The following is a 26,031-nucleotide window of genomic DNA, read 5'->3' as shown; positions in this document are numbered from 1 at the left end:
ACATTTACTGTACTTAGCGTATAGTTGATGTTCTCTTAAAACTTGCAGAACAATATGGAGATGCTCCTTATGTTCTTCTATGTTCCGAGAGTAAATCAGTATATCATCGATAAAAATTAACACAAATTTATCCAAATACTGATGAAATATACTGTTCATGAGGCACATGAAGGTCGCAGGAGCATTAGTCAGCCCAAAGGGTAGCACAACAAACTCATAATGTCCATAATGAGTTCTAAAAGAAGTTTTTGCTATATCTTCTTCCTTTATCCTAATCTGATGGTAACCTGAGCGGAGGTCGATTTTTGAAAATACAGTCGCACCCTTCACCTGATCAAATAACTCATCTATACGGGGTAGGGGGTATTTATTCTTAATAGTCAGTTTATTTAACTGACGGTAATCCATGCACAACCGCAAGGTTCCATCCTTCTTCTTAACAAAAAGCACCGGAGCTCCCCAAGGTGATACACTTGGACGGATGTATTTTTTATCAAGCAGCTCTTGTAACTGCATTTTTAATTCTATTAACTCTAGTATGCTCATTCAGTAAGGGGCTCGGGAGACTGGGGCAGCTCCCGGAATCAACTCAATGGTGAAATCTATGTCCCTTTTTAGCGGTAGTCCCAAAATTTCTTTAGGAAATACATCTGGAAAATTCTACACCACTGGTATATTTTCTAAAGAAACAGTTTTATCCTTAGAATTAGCATACCCTACTTGTATTGCATAAACCTGGTAGCCTTTTTTGATACATTTTTCTAATTGGGAGGTTGTTACAGGCCTTAATTTCAGAGGTTTTAGGATGCCTTGAACTTCCTTCCTTTCTCCTTTCTCATCCATGTAATTAATGGTTTTGGTTTTACAGTTAATGAGGGACCAATGTTTTTCCAACCAGTCCATACCTATAAGGATATTGTACGATCCCAGGGGTAACACATTCAGGTCTACTATAATAGACTGACCTACTAACATTAAGGGACAATTGCTGACCTTGGCCAACACCCTTCTTTTTGCTCCCATGGCTAGTTGTACTAACCAAGGATTTTTAAACTTAACAGCTTGCAAACAACATTGTTCCACTATCTTGGGGCTAAAATAACTTAAAGTAGCTCTTGGATCAATTAAAATGGATATGGTTTGGTCAAAGATTTTACCTTCGAATTCAACCATGGTTGGTTGATATTCCGCCTGATGGTCTTCAAGGGAAACATTAATCTTAGGAATACTTCTTGCCACTTCTCCCACAGTAGATGCTTCTTGAATCTGTGAAATCTGATCAGTTCCCTTGCAGTGTGGGAAGTTTTTGACATAATGCGGCCCTCCACATCCCCAACACTGTACAGGAGGTATGGTTGTTAATTCTACTTTAGTTCTGCCTGAATGCTCATTCACTTTGGTTTCACTTGGGAGCTTAAATCTGGGATGATTTCTGTTCATATTCTGGCTAGTTTGACCTTTATAGGGTCCTTTGTTGACTGTGCCCTTATTTTCCTTTGTGATTGGAAGTAAATTTAATCCCCTTTTTGTCAGCTTGTATTTTCCCACATCTCCCTTTTGTTTGTTTTACTGGTAGCATATCCGTTCTTTCTGTATAACTTCGTCCATGTTTTTTGGGTTATCAAACTCAAGACGTTCTTTCATGAACTGTGGCAGACTGCTAATAAACTGCTGTACTTTTTCATTTTCTTCACGTATGTAAGGAACATACCGAAGTAAAGATGTGAATTTTGCTATGAACTCATCCATGGACAACTAACCCAGTTGAAGGTCATGAAACTCCTTTGCCTTTTCGTCATAAAATCTTTTAGTTAGATATTTTTCTTTAAAATACCTTTGAAAATTTTCCCAGGTTATGCTTTGTTCATTTACTCTACGTACTGTTTTTACTTCTTCCCACCATAGGTTGGCTTTCCCTTGCAGCTGGAAGATGGCCAAACAAGCCTTTAAATTATGGTCGTATTCGTATAAATGGAAATACTTGTTCATGTTGATGAGCCAGGCTTCCGCTGCCTCTTCCTGTTCACCATCAAAGAGGGGAGGTTTTATTTTCTGAAATTCCCCTTGAAGCTCCATTTTCTGTCTTTTCTGTGTCTTGTGTTCCGACACATTATCCGATTCTTCTTCATGATTCTCTTCACCACCTTCTGTTTCCACATTCTCAGTTCGAAATTATTTCTCACCAGTCATATTCCCATGCTCGGGGTTGGGGATTAGTGGCTGATGATTCTGTCTATCAGACAGACTCTTCATAATCTTCTCCTGCTCCTGCATCAACCTTTCATTATCTGCCCATAATCGGGCCATCTCATCTTTCAATTCTTGTACAGTTTCCATGATAGTAGTATTGATATTGTGCGACTCTTCTCCCAACTGTACCCATACCTCAGGATTGGCTTCTTGAAATGATGCTGGCCTTGTTCCCATTACAGGTCTTTGTGGTGGAATTCTAGTCCTCCTCATGCTATCTGCTTTCCCTTCTTCCTCTGTGCACATCACAAATGTTGTTATTCACTTATATTCCAGAGGTCTCAGTTTTGCAACCTAAGTGCTCTGATACCACATGTCACACACCCACATGTCAAAGATATTCATAATATTTTTTTTAATAATAAAGTGAGTTTTTACACCAATAAAGTATATATTTACATTAGTACTGCAAAGCTACCAATGCTATATTTTTTTACATTTCATAATATTTAATATGGTACTGTAAATCTTACCAAAGCTATAATTTTTACATTTAATATGGTATGAACCATGGTGTACTATCCAATCAAGTCGTGTATATATAAAATCTTGGCAAACATAATATTTACCATGATCAGACTTTGGGTGACGTTTCCAACTAAGTCTCCAACTAAGTCACAAGGTTCTGTTTACAAACATTCAGACCATGTCTAGTTATATTGACGGATATCCAAATTGTAACTTAAGTTATGATATTTAAATTCCATCAATCACTAAACCAGGCATTAATATGCCATCTGTCATTATTTAAGACTGCATTAACTCTATGGCTAATATGTTGGCCCTAGGTATGGTGGTATTACTCTTCTAGAGTCTTTGACTGTTGTACAGTTGTGCCATTGACCTCGAAAGCAACTCCTCATCGACAGTCTACACGTTGAGGCAGATTGGACAGTGGTGGAGAGTCTCGGGGTTATATGCCTCTGGTGTTGTGCCGTCGCCTTCACAATTCTTCCTTTCAAGGTTAGACATTTCACGCTCTATAGAGTGGTTCTCCTATGCACAGGTAGCTTCAGATATATCCTTCTTTGTTTGAGGGCATTTGCTTCCATTTCGGTTCACCCTTGTCATGATGTACTTTATAAAACGACAATGGTTACCTTTGACAGGTGCATCCGAGTTCTGGATCGACTCCCTGCTGCGAGGAGGGTTTCCACTTGTAGCTTCATTCCAGGTAATAATCTTAATATATTCAATTTATTCTATTCGTATGTTTACCCTTCTTTGTTTACAAGCACAGTGATTAATCTTGTGTTGCTATGCCTAGGAGATATGGAAGGTTTCACCATTGATTGCATTTTGGGCGAGGTGCCAGAGCTAAAAATCCCTATTCAGCTAGCTAGGTGTGGCGACGGTTGTTCGAACCCATCTATCGGGTATTTGAGTTAGCCCACTAAGATTTTTAAGGGTTTTTAATTTGGGGTTTTAGGTTCTAAGGAATGAATCCTGTGTAACCGAACTATTAATTTTGCCTACGGACATCTGTCTCTGTATATTTTCATAGCTAGAACTTCTCTAATGTTAAGAGTTTGATGGTTTGAAGGGTGACTTGAGTTTGTAATTAAGTTTTGTATTAACTCTTATTTGTGGCCAAAACCTTGGTCTAGCTCTATTTCCCGACTCCCTGATTAATGGTTTAATATTGGTTTTTGACTCTGTTACAAGGACTCCTATTTCATCTTATGCGGCCGACATTACAGTTCTCTTTTGACATCTTAATGTATTTACTCCATTTACCTCTTTTGTGTAATGTATGGTTGGTAGAAATACAGTTCATCTATTTTCCAGTTATTAAATTTGAATCTATACTTTTAAGTTCGAAGCTATAATTGTGATGATAAATCTACCATTTTAACTTTCATTGCCGCAAATTTATGAGTCTAGTCAATGCATGAGATAATAAAGGTTATATTTACCTCTTGCAGGTAATAAATTTTACTTCATTTTGTTCTGTTTGCTGTATATAATATTGTTATTTCAGAAAGTCCAAGTTCCTAAAGTTCCTTCCTTGACTTGGTTCGAGTGTCAGTGAGATGTTTCGATCATAATATTCTTTTTTTGTTCCTTTCGAAATCAGGGTTTTTTCCTTTATGTTATAGGATTTGAGGGCATACTAGTTCCTTCATAATTTGCGGAAATTCTCGGCATATCCAGTTTTCCGGTTTTGTTCTGTTGACAAATTGTCAACATATCTAAACTTCTGTAAGACCTAAGGACTTTAATGGTCTGAGTAATTCTTCTATTCCCTACCCAAACCATGTTTCATTCTTCTTTTTAACTTAAGTACATAAAATTTCATAAGGACTGTTCTACACATAAATACGCAAAATTTACCCATTCTATTTCTAGAACAACTGTTAGCAAACAATCAGGCATTGTCATATATCAAACCTATACCTATATAATATGAGATTTCACTTATCTGGGTTGCGCTAAATTCTAGTTTTAGTATGTAACCAGAACTTGATTTGCTTGCTACTTTTCCTCCCAACCTTGAGACTGTCGTACCAGCTAGTCTCCCCCCATGCTATTCCTAGGTACATGAACTATCTTTCTTTTTTGAGAAACCACTGTCTCACTTTTTCAGCTATCTGGTCCAAACCAGACTTAGCTAGAGAAATTTTCTTGATATCTCAGTGCAAGATTTATTCTTTTCTTTTCTCTTGCTTTCTTTTTCTTTTTTCTCCTAATCTTAGATACCCCTATCCTCTTGATCTTTCTTGAATAAATCTTCAAGAAATTAGTTAGGGACAGATAACTGTTAGCCTAACTACTCTAACATGTGAAAACAATATTTACATGTAACTGTTATTTCATTTCTACATAATTTAATTCAAAAATAGTTTTATAACTTAAAATAATAATCAATTTGTTTAATTTCAGTAAATTAAATATTTACATTGGCTGGGGATATCACATCCACATTTGTAACTATCTAATATAATTCATCCTCAAGACAAATTAGTTGTAATGTGATTTGTCCATAAAAATTGAATAAATAAAATTAAAATATATTATTAAAATAAAATTGTGTTATATGTAAATTAATAACACGAACATATTCCAAAAGCTAACTCCACCATTATTGGTCTACCTAGTTGTCTGCTTTCACATTTTGTACATCTTGAATTTTTTTTAAACGAAAGTAAGTTTTAGCCTCTCAGGCTTTATTCTTTTTTTTTTTTAACTTTTCGAATTCAATATTTTTCTCAACTCCTCACCATGTCTGGCACAAGAGTGTAACAGGGAAGCCATAAGAAACCAATCACACCGCATAGCGTGCCTTCTCTGAGTCTGTACGTCTTTGATGAAAAGAGTGTCGTAACAGTCAAGTATATGCCCATGGAAATAAAAAAACAATAAAGCATATGTCGAGAAGGCACTAATATATCAAAGCGATAAAATTTGAATAGTAGGATAGTTGTTCTCTCATACAAAGATTTTCCAGAGGCTGAATGCAGATCCGACAGCTAATGGTGTCCAATGCAAACACGAGTTGGAGAAAGTAGCGCCGAGGGCGCAGAAACGAGTGTTTGACTGGATGTAGTAATGGCTCCTTCACTAGGACCAGACGAAAATTGTAAACGGGTTTCACCTTTCAAATTGTGGGTAGAAGGAATGGAAACACGCCAGTGTACAAGCTACAACAGTACGACAGAGGCACTACGGGGATCCCTGCACGAGTGAATACAAATACTCATTTTTCAGTTTGCTGGGGCTCCGAATACTAAAAAGATTGGCTAAAGACCATGCCAACTACATTAAAATCGGAAGCAGCAAAGAAGTTCTTCCAAAGATTGTATGACTTGCAGAGATAAGTCCCAACACCCCCAAATCAGAAATTAAGACTGTCAAGCTCGTTGTGCACCTCGTAAGAATGTTGGAAAGCAGTACAGGCTTCATAGGGAATATTTTAAGGAAGGAGATCTCTGAGATAGTCTTTTCCATAAGCAATCTTAGAGACATTCTCAAATATAGAGAAATATCGATGAATGGTTTGCAAATCTTGGCTATCGATGCGCTGACCAGTCTTTCACTGGACGATGAGGGACGAGAGGGTTGAGAGAGCATCGAGAGTACTAGAGGAGTTTTGCGTGATTTCTTCTCCATGTTTTTCATGAAGAGGAGTGTTACTGGCGGCCACTATGTTGCGAAGATGACAAATTTGGTTATCAAGGCAGGAGGATCCCTTGCTCTTCTCTCTCTCGAAAGTAAACACAACTGCCAACGAATGATCAACCTTATCTTGCAGGATCAAAGCCAATCTGATTCGAATATAATAAAAAAACTAATCTCTGTGATGGAAGATGAGATTCAGGGGAACCATGCAACAAGAATTCTTCGAAATCTGTGTGCATACACTAAAACAGATTACACTGAATTGCATGAAGTCACAGCCGTTGCAGCTACGGTAGAGTACTGTATTCAATTCATAACACAATACAAAACGTAATTATTATTATTACTAGCACAACTACATTTCCCAATATGGTTGATATACGCCAATAGGCATATATGAAACATATATACAACCACATTTTCCAATATGGTTGATATACGCTGATAAGCTTATATCAACTACATTAATAATTATTATGGGTATTTTTTTAAACACCAACTATTTCTAATTATTAATAACTATATAAATAATAACAACCATATTATTTATATATAATATTATATGATTATTATATATTAATATTATAAACTCATTAGAATATTAGAATACTATTATATTATTATAATAATATAAAAATATAATTATTATTATATTAATATAATAATAATAATAATATTATATTATAATAATAATAGTAATATTAATCATAATAATAATAATTAATAACAATAATATCTGATAATAATATTATATTATCATTATATTATTATAATAATATAAAATATAATTATTATTATATTATTATAATAATAATATAATAACTATTATATTTGTAACAATAATAATAATGATTATATTATTTTATTATTATTGTTATAATATATTATGATTATTATAACAATAATATAAAATAATAATAATAATAATGATCACAATTATATTTAATTACTATTATAATAATAATATTAACTTATAATAACAACCGTGATCCAATAATAATTAGAATTAGAATTGTGATAAGGAAATTATTATGTGTAGTTTTTTAAAAACCAACTATTTATGATTATTTTATTAATATTATTATAATAATATAAACACATATTATATTAGTAATATTAATTATTAATAATAATAATTATTATTATATTATAAATCTTAGGCTTTATTAATTCAACCATGTTTATTTTAGTATTTTTAATATTTAACTTAGGGTTTGTATACATTTGCTTTATAATATTGGTCCCTTTTGTTTTATATTATTCCCTCGAGTTCATAATCCCTTGGTATTTTAGTATTAATCCTTATTACCCTCGGGATTATGAACCCAAGGGAATAATATTAAACAAAAGGGACTAATATTATAAACCCAAGGAACTAATAAACCCAACCGTTTAATATTATAAACCCAAGGAATTAGTGAACCCAAGGGATAAATATTAAAAACCGAAGGGATCAAGAAGTGAAAGGGATTGATATTACAAACACGAGATTAATAAAGCTCACCATGATTGATATTATAAACCCAAGTTAATAATAAATCCAAAGGATTAATACTAAAACCCCAAGGGATTATGAACCCAAGGGAATAATATTAAACCCAAGGGACTAATATTATAAACCAAACATTAGTAAACCCTAATATAAATATTAGAAAGACTAAGATAAACGTGGTTTATTTTCATGGTGAGACAATCCTTGTCACAACGTGACATTCAACTATGCTAACCATGGTTGGCTATGATTGTCAATGGTTGACCATGATCGATATTACAAACCTAAGGGAATAATAAACCGAAGCAATTGATATTATAAACCCAAAGGAATAATAAACTCGTGGGGTTAATACTAAAACCCCAAGAGATTATGAACCCTAGGGAATAATATTAAACCCAAGGGACTAATATTATAAACCCAACGTATATAAACCCTAAGATAAATATTATAAACACTAAAATAAACATGATAGACTATCATTGATTTTCATATTGAGACAATCCTTATCACAATTCCATGTTGGACCATGGTTGACTATGGTTGACTTCATAATAAACCATGGATGACTGCAGAATAATAAACCCAAGAGATTGATATTATAAACCCAAAGGAACAATAAACCGAAGGGATTAATACTAAAACCCCAAGGGATTATGAATTTAAGCGAATAATATTAAATTCAAGGGGCTAATATTAAAAATCCAAGGTATATAAAAGCTAAGTGGACACAATTTGTTTCATAATGTGAGATCGGACCATGACTGACCACAGTTGACCATGGTTGGTTATGGTTGACCATGATTGATATTATAAACCAAGTTAATAATAAACTCAAGGGATTGATATTATGAACCCAAGGGAAACATAAACCCAAGGGAATAATATTAAACCCAAGGGACTAATATTAGAAACCCAACATTGGTAAACCCAAATATAAATATTACAAACACTAAAATAACCATGGTTTATTTTCATGGTGAGACAATCTTTGTCAAAATGCGACATTCAACCATGGGACTAATATTATAAACCCAAAATTGGTAAACCCAAATATAAATATTACAAACACTAACATAAACATGGTTTATTTTTATGGTGAGACAATCCCTGTCACAATGTGATATGCAAACATGGTTGGCTATGATTGACAATCGTTGACCATGATTGACATTATAAACCTAAGGGAATAATAAACCCAAGGGATTGATATTATAAACCAAAATGAATAATGCACCCAAGGGATTAATATTAAAACCCCAAGGGATTATGAACCCAAGGGAATAATATTAAACCCAAGTGACTAATATTATAAACCCAACATTAGTAAACCCAAATATAAATATTACAAAGACTAAAATAAACATGATTTATTTTCATGGTGAGACAATCCTTGTCACAATGTGACATTCAACCATGGTTGACCATGGTTGGCTATCATTGACAATGGTTGACCATGATTGATATTATAAACCTAAGGAATAATAAACCCAAGGGAGTGATATTATAAACCCAAAGGAATAATAAAACTAGGGATTAATACTAAAACCCCAAGCGATTATGAACCCAAGGGAATAATATTAAACCCATGGGACTAATATTATAAATCCAACATTGTTAAACCCAAATATAAATAATACAAACACTAAAATAAATATGGTTTATTTTGATGGTGAGACAATCCTTGTCACAATGTGACATTCAAACATGGTTGACCATGGTTGGCTATGATGGAAAATGGTTGACCATGATTGATATTATAAACCTAAGGGAATAATAAACCGAAGGGATTGATATTATAAACCCAAATGAATAATAAACCCAAGGGATTAATACTAAAACCCCAAGGGATTATGAACCAAAGGGAATAATATTAAACCCAAGGGACTAATATTATAAACTCAACATTCGGAAACCCAAATATAAATATTACAAAGACTAAAATGAACATGATTTATTTTCATGGTGAGACAATCCTTGCCACAATGTGACATTCAACCATGGTTGACCATGATTGATATTGATGATGATGATGATGGTTAACGTCCGCTGAGACCAAATAATGGTCTATCGGACCTAAAGAAACAAATTATCTATTTTGATTTAAGATTTTATTCCTATGCTCAAAAAGCTTGGAGAGAAGCCTCCCGAGCTCACTATAATTTTGACATTGTAAAAGGCTAGGAAGGTCAGTATTGTAACAAAGATTGTGAAACTGAGACCTAATGTGGTTATACGTGGGGCACTTTAAGAGGAAGTGGTTTTCATCCTCGATGTTCCTATTCTTACATAGATGGCAGATCCTTTCCATCCATGGCGTTTTAGGAACTGCTCAACGACCTGTTTCACTATGGAGCTCATGAGAATTCGTTCTAATCTTTGCTATATTAATTTTCTTCTTTGAGCTAGTTAAAATAGAGAGATACTTTTGATCTTCTAGGGTGGGGTTGATGACCTTCTTATAATAACTTAATTTTATTTTAGCCGCTAAGTCTTTCTCACACCACATTTTTTCTTTGAACTTAGAAGTAACAATATCTTTAATGTTATTTATGTTTTGCAATGCATCATTTTCGTTGATCTCCCAATAGTTTAACCAGGCCCTTGTGTCTTTATGCCACCCTCGATTGAGCCTTAGGTGGTTTTGGCTAGAATTTAAAGCTAGCTTAGGAAGTCTATGATCGTTTATGTTACTGATTTTGTGCTTGTACAATAGAAACCTAAGCATAATAAATCAAAGGGATTGATATTATAAACCCAAATGAATAATAATACCAAGGGACTAATAATAAAACCCCAAGGGATTATGAACCTAAGGGAATAATATTAAACCCAAGAGACTAATATTATAAACCAAACATTCGTAAACTCAAATATAAATATTACAAAGACTAAAATAAACATGATTTATTTTCATGGTGAGACAATCCTTGTCACAATGTGACATTCAACCATGGTTGACCATGATTGATATTATAAACCTAAGGGAATAATAAACCGAAGGGATTGATATTATAAACCCAAATGAATAATAAACCCAAGGGATTAATATTAAAACCCCAAGGGATTATGAACCAAAGGGAATAATATTAGACCCAAGGGACTAATATTATAAACCCAACATTCGTAAACCCAAATATAAATATTACAAAGACTAAAATAAACATGATTTATTTTCATGGTGAAACAATCCTTGCCACAATGTGACATTCAACCATGGTTGGACATGGTTGACCATGATTGATATTATAAACCTAAGGGAATAATAAGTCCAATGGATTGATATTAGAAACCCAAATGAATAATAAACCCAAGGGATTAATAATAAAACCCCAAGGGATTATGAACCCAAGGGAATAATATTAAACCCAAGGGACTAATATTATAAACCCAACATTTGTAAACCCAAATATAAATATTACAAAGACAAAAATAAACATGATTTATTTTCATGGTGAGATAATCCTTGTCACAATGTGACATTCAACCATGGTTGAGCATGATTGATATTATAAACCTAAGGGAATAATAAAGCTAAGGGATTGATATTATAAACCCAAATGAATAATAAACCCAAGGGATTATGAACCCAAGGGAATAATATTAAACCCAATGAACTAATATTATAAACCCAACATTTGTAAACCCAAATATAAATATAACAAAGACTAAAATAAACATGCTTTATTTTCATGGTTGACCATGATCGATATTATAAACCTAAGAGAATAATAAACCCAAGGGATTGATATTATAAACCCAAAGGAATAATAAAGGGATTAATACTAAAACCCCAAGGGATTATGAACCCAAGGGAATAATATTAAACCCATGGGACTAATATTATAAACCCAACATTGGTAAACCAAAATATAACTACTACAAACACTAAAATAAACATGGTTTATTTTGATGGTGAGACAATCCTTGTCACAATTCGACATCCAAACATGGTTGCCCATGGTTGGCTATGATTAACAATGGGTGACCATGATTGATATTATAAACCTAAGGGAATAATAAACCGAAGGGATTGATATTATAAACCCAAATGAATAATAAACCCAAGGGATTAATACGAAAACCCCAAGGGATTATGAACCCGAAGGAATAATATTAAACCCAAGGGATTAATATTATAAACCCAACATTCATAAACCAAATATAAATATTACAAAGACTAAAATAAACATGATTTATTTTCGTGGTGAGACAATCCTTGTCACAATGTGACATTCAACTGTGGTTGGCCATGGTTGACCATGATTGATATTATAAACCTAAGGGAATAATAAACCCAAGGGATTGATATTATAAACCCAAGGGATTAAGGGAATAATATTAAAGCTAAGGGACTAATATTATAAACCCAACATTCGTAAACCCAAATATAAATATTACAAAGACTAAAATAAACATGATTTATTTTCATGGTGAGACAATCCTTGTCACAATGTAATATTCAACCATGGTTGACCATGGTTGGCTATGATTGACAATGGTTTACCATGATCGATATTATAAACCTAAGGGAATAATAAACCCAAGGGATTAATAGGAGAAGCCCAAAGGAATAATAAAACGAAGAGATTAATATTAAAACCCCAAGGGATTATGAACCCAAGGGAATAATATTAAACCCAAGGGACTAATATTATAAACCCAATGTATATAAGCCCTAAGATAAATATTATAAACACTAAAATAAACATGATCGACCATCGTTGATTTTCATATTGAGACAATCCTTAGCGCAATTCCATGTTCGACCATGGTCGACATCATAATAAACCATGTTTGACTCGAGAATAATAAACCCAAGCGATTGATATTATAAACAGAAAGGAACAATAAACCCAAGGAATTAATACTAAAACCCCAAGGGATTATGAACCTAAGGGAATAATATTAAACAAAAGGGACTAATAATATAAACCCAAGGTATACAAATCCTAAGATAAATATTAAAAATACTAAAATAAACATGGTTGAATTAATAAACCCTAAGAATTAATAGTTTAAACCCAAGGGTTAATAAACCAAATGGATTATTAATACTATAAACCAAAGTAACTAATAAATCCAATTGTTTAATATTAAAAAACAAATGAATTAGTGAACCTAAGGGATAAATATTAAAAACCTAAGGGATAAAAAAGCGTGACAGATTGATATTACAAACACAAGATTTTAATAAATCTCACCATGATTGATATTATAAACCCAACCTAATAATAAACCCCACATGGGCTTCTCTGGGGGAGAAATACCATATCACGTGGGTTCATATTGTGGGGTATTTATTGAGGAAAAAAAGACATAATATATTGGGGGATATATAGGGGGGTAGAGGGTTTTCATAATGGTAGGTATAAAAAATGGAACCCAAAGTTGATGAAAAATATTAAGGGGTATAAAAAATGTTAATAAAAAAATGGATACCTACAATATGTAGTGAAAGTAGGGGTTTTTAAATTGGGAAGGCGTATTGGGTTCGTATTGGTAGGGGGTTAAATATTGTGATTTTTAGAGATATTTTCCAATATTTAGTGAAATTAAGGGTATTGTTTAATATGCCACGGATGCATGTGATATGTCACAAGTTCATTGAGTGAAGCCCCCATGATAAACCCAAGGGATTATGAACCCAAGGGAATAATATTAAACCCAAGATACTAACATTATAAATCCAACATTGGTAAAGCCAAATATACATATTACAAACACTAAAATAAACATGGTTTATTTTCATGGTTAGACAATCCTTGTCACAATGTGAAATTTAACCATGGTTGACCATGGTTGGATATGATTGATAATGGTTGACCATGATTGATATTGTAAACCTAAGGGAATAATGAACCCAAGGGATTGATATTATAAACCCAAAGGAATAATGAACCCAAGGGAATAATATTAAACCCAAGGGACTAATATTATAAACCCAATATATATAAACCTTAAGACAAATATTATAAACACTATAATAAACATGAATGACCATCATTGTTTTTCATATTGAGATAATCCTTATCACAATTCCATGTTGGACCATGGTTGATCATGGTTTACATCATAATAAACCATCGTTGAATGGGGAATAATAAACCCAAGCGATTGATGTTGGATAATGGTTGATCATGGTCAAACATGGTTTTTTATTGTTGGATAATATTAAACCCTAGGAATATGAACCCTTAGATCAATAAACCGAAAGGATTGATATTATAAACCAAATGGAATAATAAACCTGAGGGATAAAAATTATAAACCCAACGCATATAAACCCTAACATGACTATTATAAACCCTAAAATAAACATGGTTGACCCTCATTGATTTCCATAATAGATTAATCTATTGTGATATTTGTATAATTTCACATTGTAGATCAACAGATTATGCAATATACTAAAGCGAAATACAAGATCTACTTCTACAACAAACTTTGTGGAATCTTAATCGAATATGAGCAAGATCAATAGAGCACATATAATTGATGAAGAGAAAGCATACACATGAAACACAGAAGAATAATCCTAGGGAAGCCTCAGCCTAAAACCCAATCTCTGTACTATCATACAAGTGGAAAGATAGTCTGGATTACACAAAACCTTAGCTTCAAAGCTATCCAGCTCTCAGTACAATCCCTCTGCTACTCATAGATAGTCAAAGTCTTCTCACAAGCCTTCTCCTCTACCCTCCAAGCCTCCTATTTCCTTGCGCAGTTTTTCTTGGGGTCCAGTTCTTCCACTTGTGTGAATTCCCACCTCACACTGCTCATTTGGCTCAGTAGTAACTGTGCAATCCTGAAGGAGATAATTCCTTCTGCATGGATGAGTTTCCTTTATAGGAAAAATCCTCCAACTGATAATACGTTGTCCCTTCCTCTGATCTCAACTGGGTCTCTGACTGAACTGACATGCATGAGTTATTTACGAGAGAATATTCAGTTATCTGGAGAACAACAGTTACATGCATGCAAACATTAACTAATTGAACTCACAATTAATTCTACAAACTGTTAGAACTAATCTAACTGGACTTAACTCAGATAACTGAGCTAAAAATTTACAACTCATCCTCATCAACTTAACTAAGGGATAAATTCCTCAATCAATGGAGAAACTGTTGCATGTCTTCACATAGACTTCATGTTTGATTCTCTCCAACTAATTAACTCAATATGAATTAATTAATTATTAATCAAACAACTGTTAAGAAAAAATTTGAATTTTACTTCTCAATTTTAGTTCAGGGACTAATTAAAATTGGAATCCATCCCAAAATGCTATTTATAGCAATGCTATTTTTAGCACTTCCATTTTTCATTCCTTGTTTCTATGTCCAACACTGGCACCTGAACTGCTATTTATAGCAATGATATTTTTAGCATAAATTCTTGTTTCTATTTTCAACACTCCCTCTCAACAAGAAAGGCATTCAACTCGAACTTGATCCTGAACCTTTGTAATGTTCTGCATGCAACACTTCTCTCAAGTGTTATTGCTCCAACAACTCCAAAAACAAAAAATATCCACCTGAACCTTAATGATGCCTCTATCATCAAAGCCTCTGACTGCTATTGCCTCTGTCGACTAAAAACTCTGCACCTCTGTGCTCTTCAGTATCTGACTACTCTAGCCTCTGTCAATTTGATCTCTAAATGCATCAATCACACTGATTCCTCCTGCTGCATTCGTAATATTGCTGGTCCAATCTCCCAGCACTACATCTACACTGCACCTCCTCTCATCATGTTGCATCATGTTGCCCACTGCTACACTGCAGCTTAGTTACTGAGAAGTAAGTAACTGATCTCCCAACTGACCTCTTTGTTGGGCTAGAAACACCCTCTGATGCTGAAGCTCCCTTCGCCGCTGAAAAGTGATCCCTCTCTAACCTCTGCGCTACTGCAACATTCCCTGCATCTCGCACCGTTACACACCTCTCTGTGCCATCCTGCATTGGTGCAACACTCTTGTGCCTCTCGCATTGTTGCAGCCTGCTAGCTCTGCATTGTCTTGGGATTCCTACACTGTAGCTCTTTCTGCTGCTCCATCCACATCCGTCTCTACCCACTCAGCCAATCCTACTACTCCTCGTCGCGGCTCCCGTAGCAAGGTCTAATCAAAGAGGTTGGGTACCTCAAGGATCGTGGTCCTATTTTAGCCTTCATATGACTATCACTCCACATTGCCCCACCTCCTACCTGGAGGTATGGATGCATGTGATCCCTCTGCCCATTTGGCTCAAAATTTCCCCTACTGGAGGTCTCTGTATGAGTGGATGCCTCCACTTAGTCTCCATTCAGCTTCTCTAGTTGTGGCTACTCCACAACCCCCTGAAGCTGCTTCACCAATTGTGGCTTCTCCACAATTGTCTGAGACTTCTTCTGGTGCTGCATGTTGAGCAGTGATTTACTCTCCCTCTCAACCACCAAGTATCTAACCTTTTCCTTGCTCCTCAAGACTTTGCATGCATCTTGTACCTCAAGTGCATATAGGTTCTTGGCTAGCACATCAATCTATTTCATCTTTCCCGTCGTCACAGAATTTTCTAGAAAAAGAGCTGATTTTAAATCAACGATATCTCCCTCATCCGGACTCTGATTCAGCTGATTGTTTTTTTCAATTTGGGTCTTCTTCTGCAAGGAATCCAGATCTGCTATTTTTTTTTGAAAATTTTGCACAAAAATTTTCAGATCTGCTCTAAAAACTCGTGGCCCAATTTTTTTAACTTTTACTTCGAATTCTCTTTTTCGTATACTATTCTCCACTTTGATCACCTTTGCTCTGATACCATGTAGAAATTTTTCTACAAAACCTTGCTTTAATACCATGTAGAAATTTCACCATAGATTAAACTGATTATGCAATGTACTAAAGAAAAATACTTAATCTACTTCTACAATCAAACTTGCGGAAGCTTAATCGATTTTGAGCAAGATCAAACCGAACACATATAACAAAGAAGAAAACTCAATCACAATGAAACACAGAAGAATACTCTGGGGAAAGCCTCAGCCTAAAACCCCAATCTTTGTATTATCATACAAGTGGAAATATAGTTCGGATTACACAAAGCCTTAGCTCAGAAGCTATCCAGCTCTCAGTACAATCCCTCTACTGCTCATAGACAGTCAAAGGCTTCTCATAAACCTTCTCCTCTACCCTCCAAGCCTTGCGTAGTTTTTCCTGGGGTCCAGTACTTCCACTTGTGTGAATTCCCTCCTCACACTGCTCACTTGGCTCAATAGTAATTGCGCAATCCTGAAGGAGATAATTCCTTTTGCATGGATGAGTTTCCTTTATAGGAAAAATCCTCCAACTGATAGTACATTGTCCCTTCCTCTGATCTCAACTGGGTCTCTGACTGAACTGACATGCATGGGTTATTTATGAGAAAATATTCAGTTATCTAGAGAGCAGCAGTTACATTCATGCAAGCATTAACTAACTGAACTCACAATTAATTCTACAAATTGTTAGAACTAATCTAACTGGACTTAACTTGGGTAACTGAGCTAACTAATTACAACTCATCCTCATCTCCTTAACTAAGGGATAAATTCCTCAATCAATGGAGAAACTATTGCATGTCTTCACATAGACTTCATGTTTGATTTTCTCCAACTAATTAACTCAAGATGAATTAATTAATTATTAATCAAACAACTATTAAGAACAAATTCGAATTTTACTTCTCAATTTTAATTCAGGGACTAACTAAAATTGGAATCCATCCCGAAATGCTATTTATAGAAATGCTATTTTTAGCACTTCCATTTTTCATTCCTTGTTGCTATGTCCAACACTGGTACCCGAACTGTTATTTATAGCAATGTTATTTTTAGCATTTCTTGTTGCTATTTTCAACAATATTGACATAATCATAAATAGTCGGACAAATATTTAACCCTTAATACTGTTGTTTTATAAAACAAAGAGATTATAAATATTACAAACCCAAGGCGTTAATATTATAAAAAAAATGATTAATAAATTCCAGGGATCGATATATCCAAGGAATCAATAAACCCAACGAGCTAATATTAAAACACAAATGATTAATAAACCCAAGGAATTAAGCCTTTAAGGTCACGAGATTAATAAAACCAAGGGATTAAATGATAAACTAAAGGAATTATTAACATTAAAAACTTGAAGAATGAAGAAAACCAAGCATTTGATATTATAAACCTAAGGAATTAATAAACCCAAGGGAAAACTATTAGAAATCCAAGGGATAAAAAATGGCAAGGGATCAATATTAAAAGCAGAAGGTTTTAATAAAGCATAGGAATTAATATTTTAAACCCAATGGATTGATCAACCCACGTGACTATGAGTATTATAAACCCTAGGGATTGTTAATATTATGAAAGAAACACGTTAATAAATTGAAGGGATAAACATTGAAAACGTAAGGGATTAATATTAAACCTTAGGACTATTATTTAAACCTTAATGTTGGGGATTAATAAACCAAGGGAATAAATGATAAACCGAAGGAATTATCAATATTACAAACTTAAAGAAAAAATAAACCTAATCATTTAATATTATAAACCCAAGGAAATAGTAAACCAACCCTAAACCCTAAATCCATGGCATCAATATTATAAACATAAATAATGTTATAGCAAAAAACAATAATAAAAAACGTAAACCAAAATCAATATAAGAACCACATTGCAAACCATAAAGCATTAAAGCATGATAAATCATCATCACATTAATAATAACACATTTATATCACTACAATATAAATAATAAATAAATTTTAAGCCATAAATACATTGATATCAATACATGAATGTATTGATAGTATAAATCTCAAGAATATTGATACAAACACCTAGAATATGAAATCCCAACAATAATATTATAAATGTAAACAATATTTTTATTTATGAAAGATGTGAACAAAGTCAAGGGATCCACACAAAAGACCACAACATCACAAATGCAAGAGAAAAAAAAAAAAATGTAACATAGCCATTGGATCAAAGGAACATAAATGCGAAAAACACATCTAGATTGCACACATTGGATTTAAAGAAGAACAACATAATAGGACATTTTAAGACCAGAGATATACAATTTTCTACATAAAAACAACAATGAGAAAAAAATTTCAATTTCACCAACATTGCGACCACAGAAAGAACTTTGAGTCTTAACATATATTTTTGTTTTCTTTCCATGAAATAATTCCACTACAAAATTGAACTTGAAACACCCCATCAAAATTCATCTACGGAGTGACCTCTTCCAAAAGACAACTAGACCAATGACAAAAGCAACACCAATTCAAATCAACAGGATAATGATTAGGATACTTAATGCTTTCCGACCAATTCCTTCTTGTTCACCTCCCAGACTCCCTCTGGTGCACATGTAACAAGTATTTTACATGTGTTTTCATTTCATTTAGCTCATGAATATGATCATCATTAAAAGCAGGATGGAACCCATGTTTTCTATCAAACTTGTTATGAAGATAGGAAAGAAAACTTATAGCTCTAGCAATATTGCACACTGTTCTAGAATAATAGATGACATCATTATTGTCCATATCTGCATTTGAAAGACAAAAAAACAAAAGAAAAATCAATAAAGACATGCACAAATAAATAAGCGCGCGCGCGTGCACACACACACACACACACATAGATATATACATAAAACATAACACCCCATTTGTATTTATGTTAAAAAACTTAATGTTACAATGTTACATGAAAAAAAACAATCTAGTGTTACATGAACCAAATGATATAAAAAATTCTACAAATATAAGCCTCATTTCACAATACAATAGAAAAAGCCGTGGCCAATATTCAAAAAATGAATATTGGCCATGGTGATGGCCAATATTCAAAACCTCCATTTTTGCATTTCATGATGTAATATGAATCCACAATATTAATATCAACATGGACTAGTTATAAAAATGATTTTGAATGATTGGTTCATATAACTCGTTGTTTACGTCTTAATTCTCTATTGCAAAGAAAAGAACAATAGGCACTTTAAAAAAAGAGAGTAAATTGAACAACATGAAAAATGATGTAAACAACTTTCTCAACTATTGCTATGAATATGATGAATTTATTAATCTCATAAATATATGAAAATCATTATTATATTAAAAGTAAATAAATAGGACAATAAAAGAAATTCAAAAAACATACTATAAAGAAGGTCACAATGTTATTTGTTGTATGTCATAGCGATATGGACTTCAATCACTTCTCTTCTTTCTTCCTAATTGTAACATATGCTCTATCTTTCATCTTGGCATAACATTGAAAAGAGAAATGCGGTGCAATGCGTAAACCATCTATTGATTTCACCCTTGATATGGTTGTGAAGGTAAGGCCTTGTTGCTTTTTATTCCCGATATCAACTGACACACGTTCTAAAGTCAATCCTTGTGACTTGTGGATTGTAAGAGCCCATGCCATCTTCAAAGGAATTTGTTTTTGATTTCCTCTTATCGTTGGTGTGATAGGGACAATGTTTGGATTGCTTGCATCAAACAGAACACCAAGATACTTATAAAAAAAAACAGTTATGAACATTGGCAGTTGAGGTGGCTTAGAGGTAGGCATATAAAATATATCCTTAACATAACCAAATGCACCATTCACCAAGCTAGCTTCAACCATAAATTACATGTCAACATAACATGCTGACCACGACACAAAAAAACTTCATGGTCCAATTGATCATCATCAACATCAATGATTTTTGAATGCCTTGAATGCTCAACAACACATCATGCAATTGGATAATTTAATGATTTTAACATATGCCTATTATGGAAGGAGACCAAATTATTTGTTGGAAACATGTGAATTGCTGCATTAAATAAATCTCTTTCTCTTGGATGCAACGTCATATCATCCCGTGACATAAGAAACTCCCAATCTTCAAGAACAGGTTCTACATTTCTTATGTTATTGAGGACTCTATGGAAACAAGGTTGTTTCTCATTATTCCCTTGTCGACAAAAGATTGTGTCAAGAGTCACAACATTTTTGAATTTGTTCCACAAGACTTTCCTTGTTGTATTACCTGCATACAAAGGCTTATCTCTTGCAGGAGGTAGTTGGCCAAGGTCACCCACAAGGATGATGGATCTTCCACCAAAAGGACAATTCTTTTTCTTTGGAAATGCTTCTTGTAATCGAGCATTTATTTGCATAAACAACATTAATCCTAGAAAGATCATTTCATCAATCAATATATATATATATATATATATATATATATATATATATATATATATATATAACATGTCACATTTCTTCTTGGAATACTGCAAGAGACTGCCCTTGTAGTGGTTGCATATCTTTAATTGGAATTTTTAGAGCTAAGTGTATTGTTTTTGCATGTATATTAAAAGAAACTATTCCTGTTGGGGCAAGAAGAAGCAAAGGGCTTCTTCCATTACTTGATGAATTAGAAAGAGCTTCAAAAATACAATGGATAAGGAAAGACTCCTCGGTTTCTGCAGTGCCCTGAACAATCATAAGAAGAGCTTCACGAATCTCATATTCAGCAAAGTGCCCTAAAACAATTCCAAAAGCAAGTTGTTATTTTTTTCGACAAAGAATCTGGAGATGCAAATGTTTTGTTTGAAAGGTCAACAATATCACCCCTTGATTTTGCATTCCTTATAAAATTAATAGCTTCTTCTGCAACATCATCAGAAATAGTTGTACTTTCCCAGTCAAAGGATATATCAAAGTTCCTTTGACCAAGGGTGTGAAGATCATAAACATTCACATCATTTGGTGGAATCAAGCGAGAGAAAATCTACCATTCTTGAAAGTCATCTTCAAGATTCATTTCATGGTTAGAAAAATCACCATCTTCTTGATCTTCAATATTGTCTATATTTGATAGATTTCGATCAACATGCCATGCTAGATATTGAAAATTCCTTCAATTTTCAATAATAATTTCAGCTGAAAGGCCAATTTCTGCAGGAATGTCACGAAATGGATTGTACAAGAGAATTTCTATCCAGCGAAAGGTTTCAAATTCCTCTGAAGCCTCATTAGGAATAGATTAAAACCATGGCCAAACCCAAACAATAGCATGAACATCTCTAGGCTTCCATGGATCTTGTTTACGCTTTCTATCAAATGTCCAAGATCTTGTTGTTTTTATCAGAGATATATGTTCAAGGAAAAAATGTCTCTTCTGATAATGTTGAACAAAATTATTCTTAGATGAACATTGCAAGCTATCCCTTGAGATTTTCATAAAAACCTTCCTTCCAACATTTAAGGAAACAAATTTCGGACTACAAACAACAAGAGGTAACTTAAGCAACATATGGCATGTTTCTTGTGCTCCAATGTCACGGTCAATAATTGTTTCTACAAGAAACCTTCTATATGAAGATAAAGCATGATCCTTAGAGCCAATAGAATTTGAAATTCTAGTTAACATATGATGATAACTTTCAGACCCTTTTTCTGCTTTTGATGCATACTTAGCAATATATTTCAAGACAACATAGCGAGAAAGCACTGGCTGGAAATCAACATTTGCACGCCACATTGTTAGAAGTTCAATGTTATGTACATTAAGCCTATTATCATTTCTTGTTGGCTCATATTCTTTTCTTCCTTGATCATCTATGAACAATCTTGATTCATCACAAAGATCCCATGGAGCATTGTACCGACATGTGAGAATAATGCCCTTTTTGCATGAACAAGAATCTATGGTACACTTTGTGTGCCTTTGGACATGGTTTAACAATTCTTCATAATCATTATGAGGATTACAAGAGAAAATATGACCAATATTCAATAGGCAAGGGTCATCATTGAGGATTCATGGAACCATTATATTGCAACGATGTATGTCACGTGGATTCCATGCAATTACATATTTGTCGAAGAATATCTTTGCAAGTTGTACATCATAACCATTTAAACAATCAAGTATTTCCATGTCAGGAACACCTTCTAACCATAGGAAACCATGGGTATGTGTTGAACCTCTATGTTGCCACTCATATCTGAAAAAAATGAAGATATAGTTACTACAAATAATATAAATAGAATCATAATAAAAGTTGACAAAGTATAGAAAAAAAATTCAACAACAAAAACCTGTACCAGAAGTATTTAGATTTAAGATATTTTTGGATAACTTCCTCTAAAAAAATATTGAATCTATGGTGCATAATTGTGGAAACAATATTAGGGTACTGGATAACATTCTCAATTTTCATGTGATGCTCATTTAAAGAACGAGAATGTGAATTTATGGGCATAAGGTTATGCAAATCTAGCCACTTTGTGTCAGCTGCACTCAAAGTAAAAAATAAAGATGGACATCCTAGCTGAGTAATCATGTCAGTCAATTCAACTCGACACTTAGTCCAATATTCCCTTGTACCTCTCAGAGAAGAACCAAACCGCATAAGATGCTCAGACAACTTATTATCTCGTAAATCAGATAGTTGGTGACACAACTCTTCAATTGTTGTAGGTGAGTTATCATGTAAATGTTTCTTTGCAAAAACTGCAATAGTTTCTTGGCTCTGATGCTGCATTATCCTGTTCAAAAGGTAAAATCGAAAGCGAGGATGGCCTCCAAATCTTTGATCATTGTACCTAAGAAGATGAAATTCATACTCATGAAGTTCAACACTACAAATACGTGGCTACAACCAATCAGCATCACCGGTGGGGAATAATGTTAGGAATGCCATATCTAATAACCCCTTTGTATTATATTCATTCACTAGAGAGGTTCCAATACTGGGCCAATCCATGTCTTGGACATGTGAAGAATCAACATTATCAAGAAATGCTCTAATTTCTTCTACTTGTCTTCGTTCATTTGGTAGGCGAGCAACAAAAGAAGAAGGATGAGATGGAAAACGTTAGCAAGAAACCCTTCATTATTAGTTTCATTGATCTCAGATTCTTCAATATCACAATCAAAAAATTCAAGCCTGGAGGAGACATTTGTTGATCTTTTGGGCAGAGAATTCACTGAATCATTGTCAAATACAACATCCCGATAATATTGATCATGTTGGATTTTGAAAAGCAACGCAACCATCACTCGAGATCTTTTGACATAACATTTATAATATTTAGACTGAGCGACATGTCTCCTCACAATTAGAAAGTCAATATCTTCAACATGTCGGGGAAGACTTTGTACAATTCTAGAAATATCTTGAGGAAATCTAATTGTATGACCACTATACTTATATTTCCCACCTCGAGCATGTGCCACTTGCAAAATAGAATTCACACGTGCTATTATCATTTCTTCAACTTGAGTAAGAATTATTAAAATATGAGGTTTCTCACCAGGATTCATGTTATTATATCGACAAAAATGATGGGATCCTCTTTCACTCTTACATTGTTTGCAAACAGGTCCTTCAGAATGTCTCAAAACATGGATTTTAGGATATTATTCTTGGCAAATGTGGCACATTTGCACAACTGACAAGCTATCTATCTTTGCTTGAAACATTTTATGCATTGTAATCATGTTTTCATCAAAATGAATATGATCTCTACTGGTCGAACCATGTTGAAAAGCATTTCGAAGAGTAAAATTTCTTCTAAGATGTACTTCATCTTCAAGAACATGAGATTCCTTTCGAAAATTTGAAACATGTGGAATGGATTTATGAGAAGGTCTTTCCAAATTTATGGTCTGCATTTAGCGAACCTGAGAGGATGTAAAGGTCTCTTTGTCATAAAATATTTTAAAATATAATTTCAAACTAATTATAATTGAAACAAATGGAAAATAATCAAATGCATTCAAAATTTATGTTTGTGTGTTGATGTGGATGAGGGTTATGGGATGGTTTCTCTTGGCTTCTAACATCAGTGGATGGAACATTTTGGGATGTAGTTTCTATGCCTCTATTCAAATGAGTTGTTTCATGTTTCAAAAAAATAAAATACGTTATAAAACTAAATTTCCAACAAAGAAAGATTCAAAAATGGAAAAGAAATCAAATACGTTGAACACCTACATTAGATTTACAATTTGATGTCTGGGATTCCAATTATCCAACCTAATGAGATGAAATCATGGTTTCTCCATAAAAGGTTACAAAATACAATGTCCAACTAATTGTAAATGAAAAAATGAAAAAAATATCAAATGCACTCAACATTTACATTTGTTTGGCGATGTGGATGAATGCTATGACATGGTTCCTCTTCACTTCTAACATCAGTAGATAGAACATATACGAAGTTAATTTGTATGCCTCTATTGAAATGATTTGTGTCCTGTTCGAAGAAAATAAAATACGCCATAAAATTCAATGTCCAACCAACTAAAAATTTAAAACATGAAAAGAAAATAAAAAACATTGAAAATTTACATTGGTCTGGCAATTTGATCGTCAAGGAGAATGCATAGGAAGGTTATGACATGCTCCATCTTCACTTCTCAGATTAGTAGATGGAACACTTTGGGAATTAATTTCTAGACCTCTATCAAAATGAGTTTTATCCTATTCCAAGAGAATAAAATATATTATAAGTTGAGTAAACAAAACATTGTAAATAGAGGAATGTAATAAAACAACCACTATTGCGGCAAAAATCAAAATATCATTGTGTTACCTCCATTGTTCCACGCGAAATGTTATTAGGGATGATTGATTCCCTTGGTGGGACCACATTACTTTGAGAAGCGGGATTGGAAGATTCGGTGTTTCGAGCAAATGGCTCGAAATTGTCAAATAGATGACCAATTAAACTATCATCTAAATCATCACACAAAATGTCATCATTACCTCCACCATAGATGTTTTGCAACCTTTGGCCATCAAAACATGCAATTGGACACATGGAAGGGTTAGGGTGGACATTTTCATCCATGTTATCGATATGATGTTCTTCTCGATTGCAAGATGTTTCTCCAATGTTATGAACATTTTTAGGAGAGGATCGAACAACAAGATTATGCTGACGAGGAGCATATTCTGATAATGAACTATCAACATGAAATGTTCTTTCCATTATATCATCCATAGTACGATACTTACGAGGAATTATAAAATAATTTTCAAGAGTGGCTTCACTCGTTCTTCTATGATATGGAACTCTCCTATGCTCATTTATGGAATCCTTATTTTTTTGATATCATA

The 26,031-nt window shown here is 33.6% G+C and overlaps 1 pseudogene; it reads left to right on the top strand.

The window, feature by feature from the left end:
- The first annotated feature begins 3,016 nt into the window (after positions 1 to 3,016).
- The window catches only part of LOC149230867 (uncharacterized), a 127,682-nt pseudogene continuing 104,667 nt past the window's right edge, over positions 3,017 to 26,031 (top strand).

This window comes from Pinus tabuliformis, chromosome J, assembly GCF_031772625.1.
Source record: "Pinus tabuliformis cultivar Carrire ecotype Pingquan chromosome J, CPIR1, whole genome shotgun sequence".
Lineage (NCBI taxonomy): Eukaryota > Viridiplantae > Streptophyta > Pinopsida > Pinales > Pinaceae > Pinus > Pinus tabuliformis.
The sequence above is the reverse complement of the archived record's forward strand: the minus strand, read 5'-3'. Positions and strand labels throughout refer to the sequence as shown.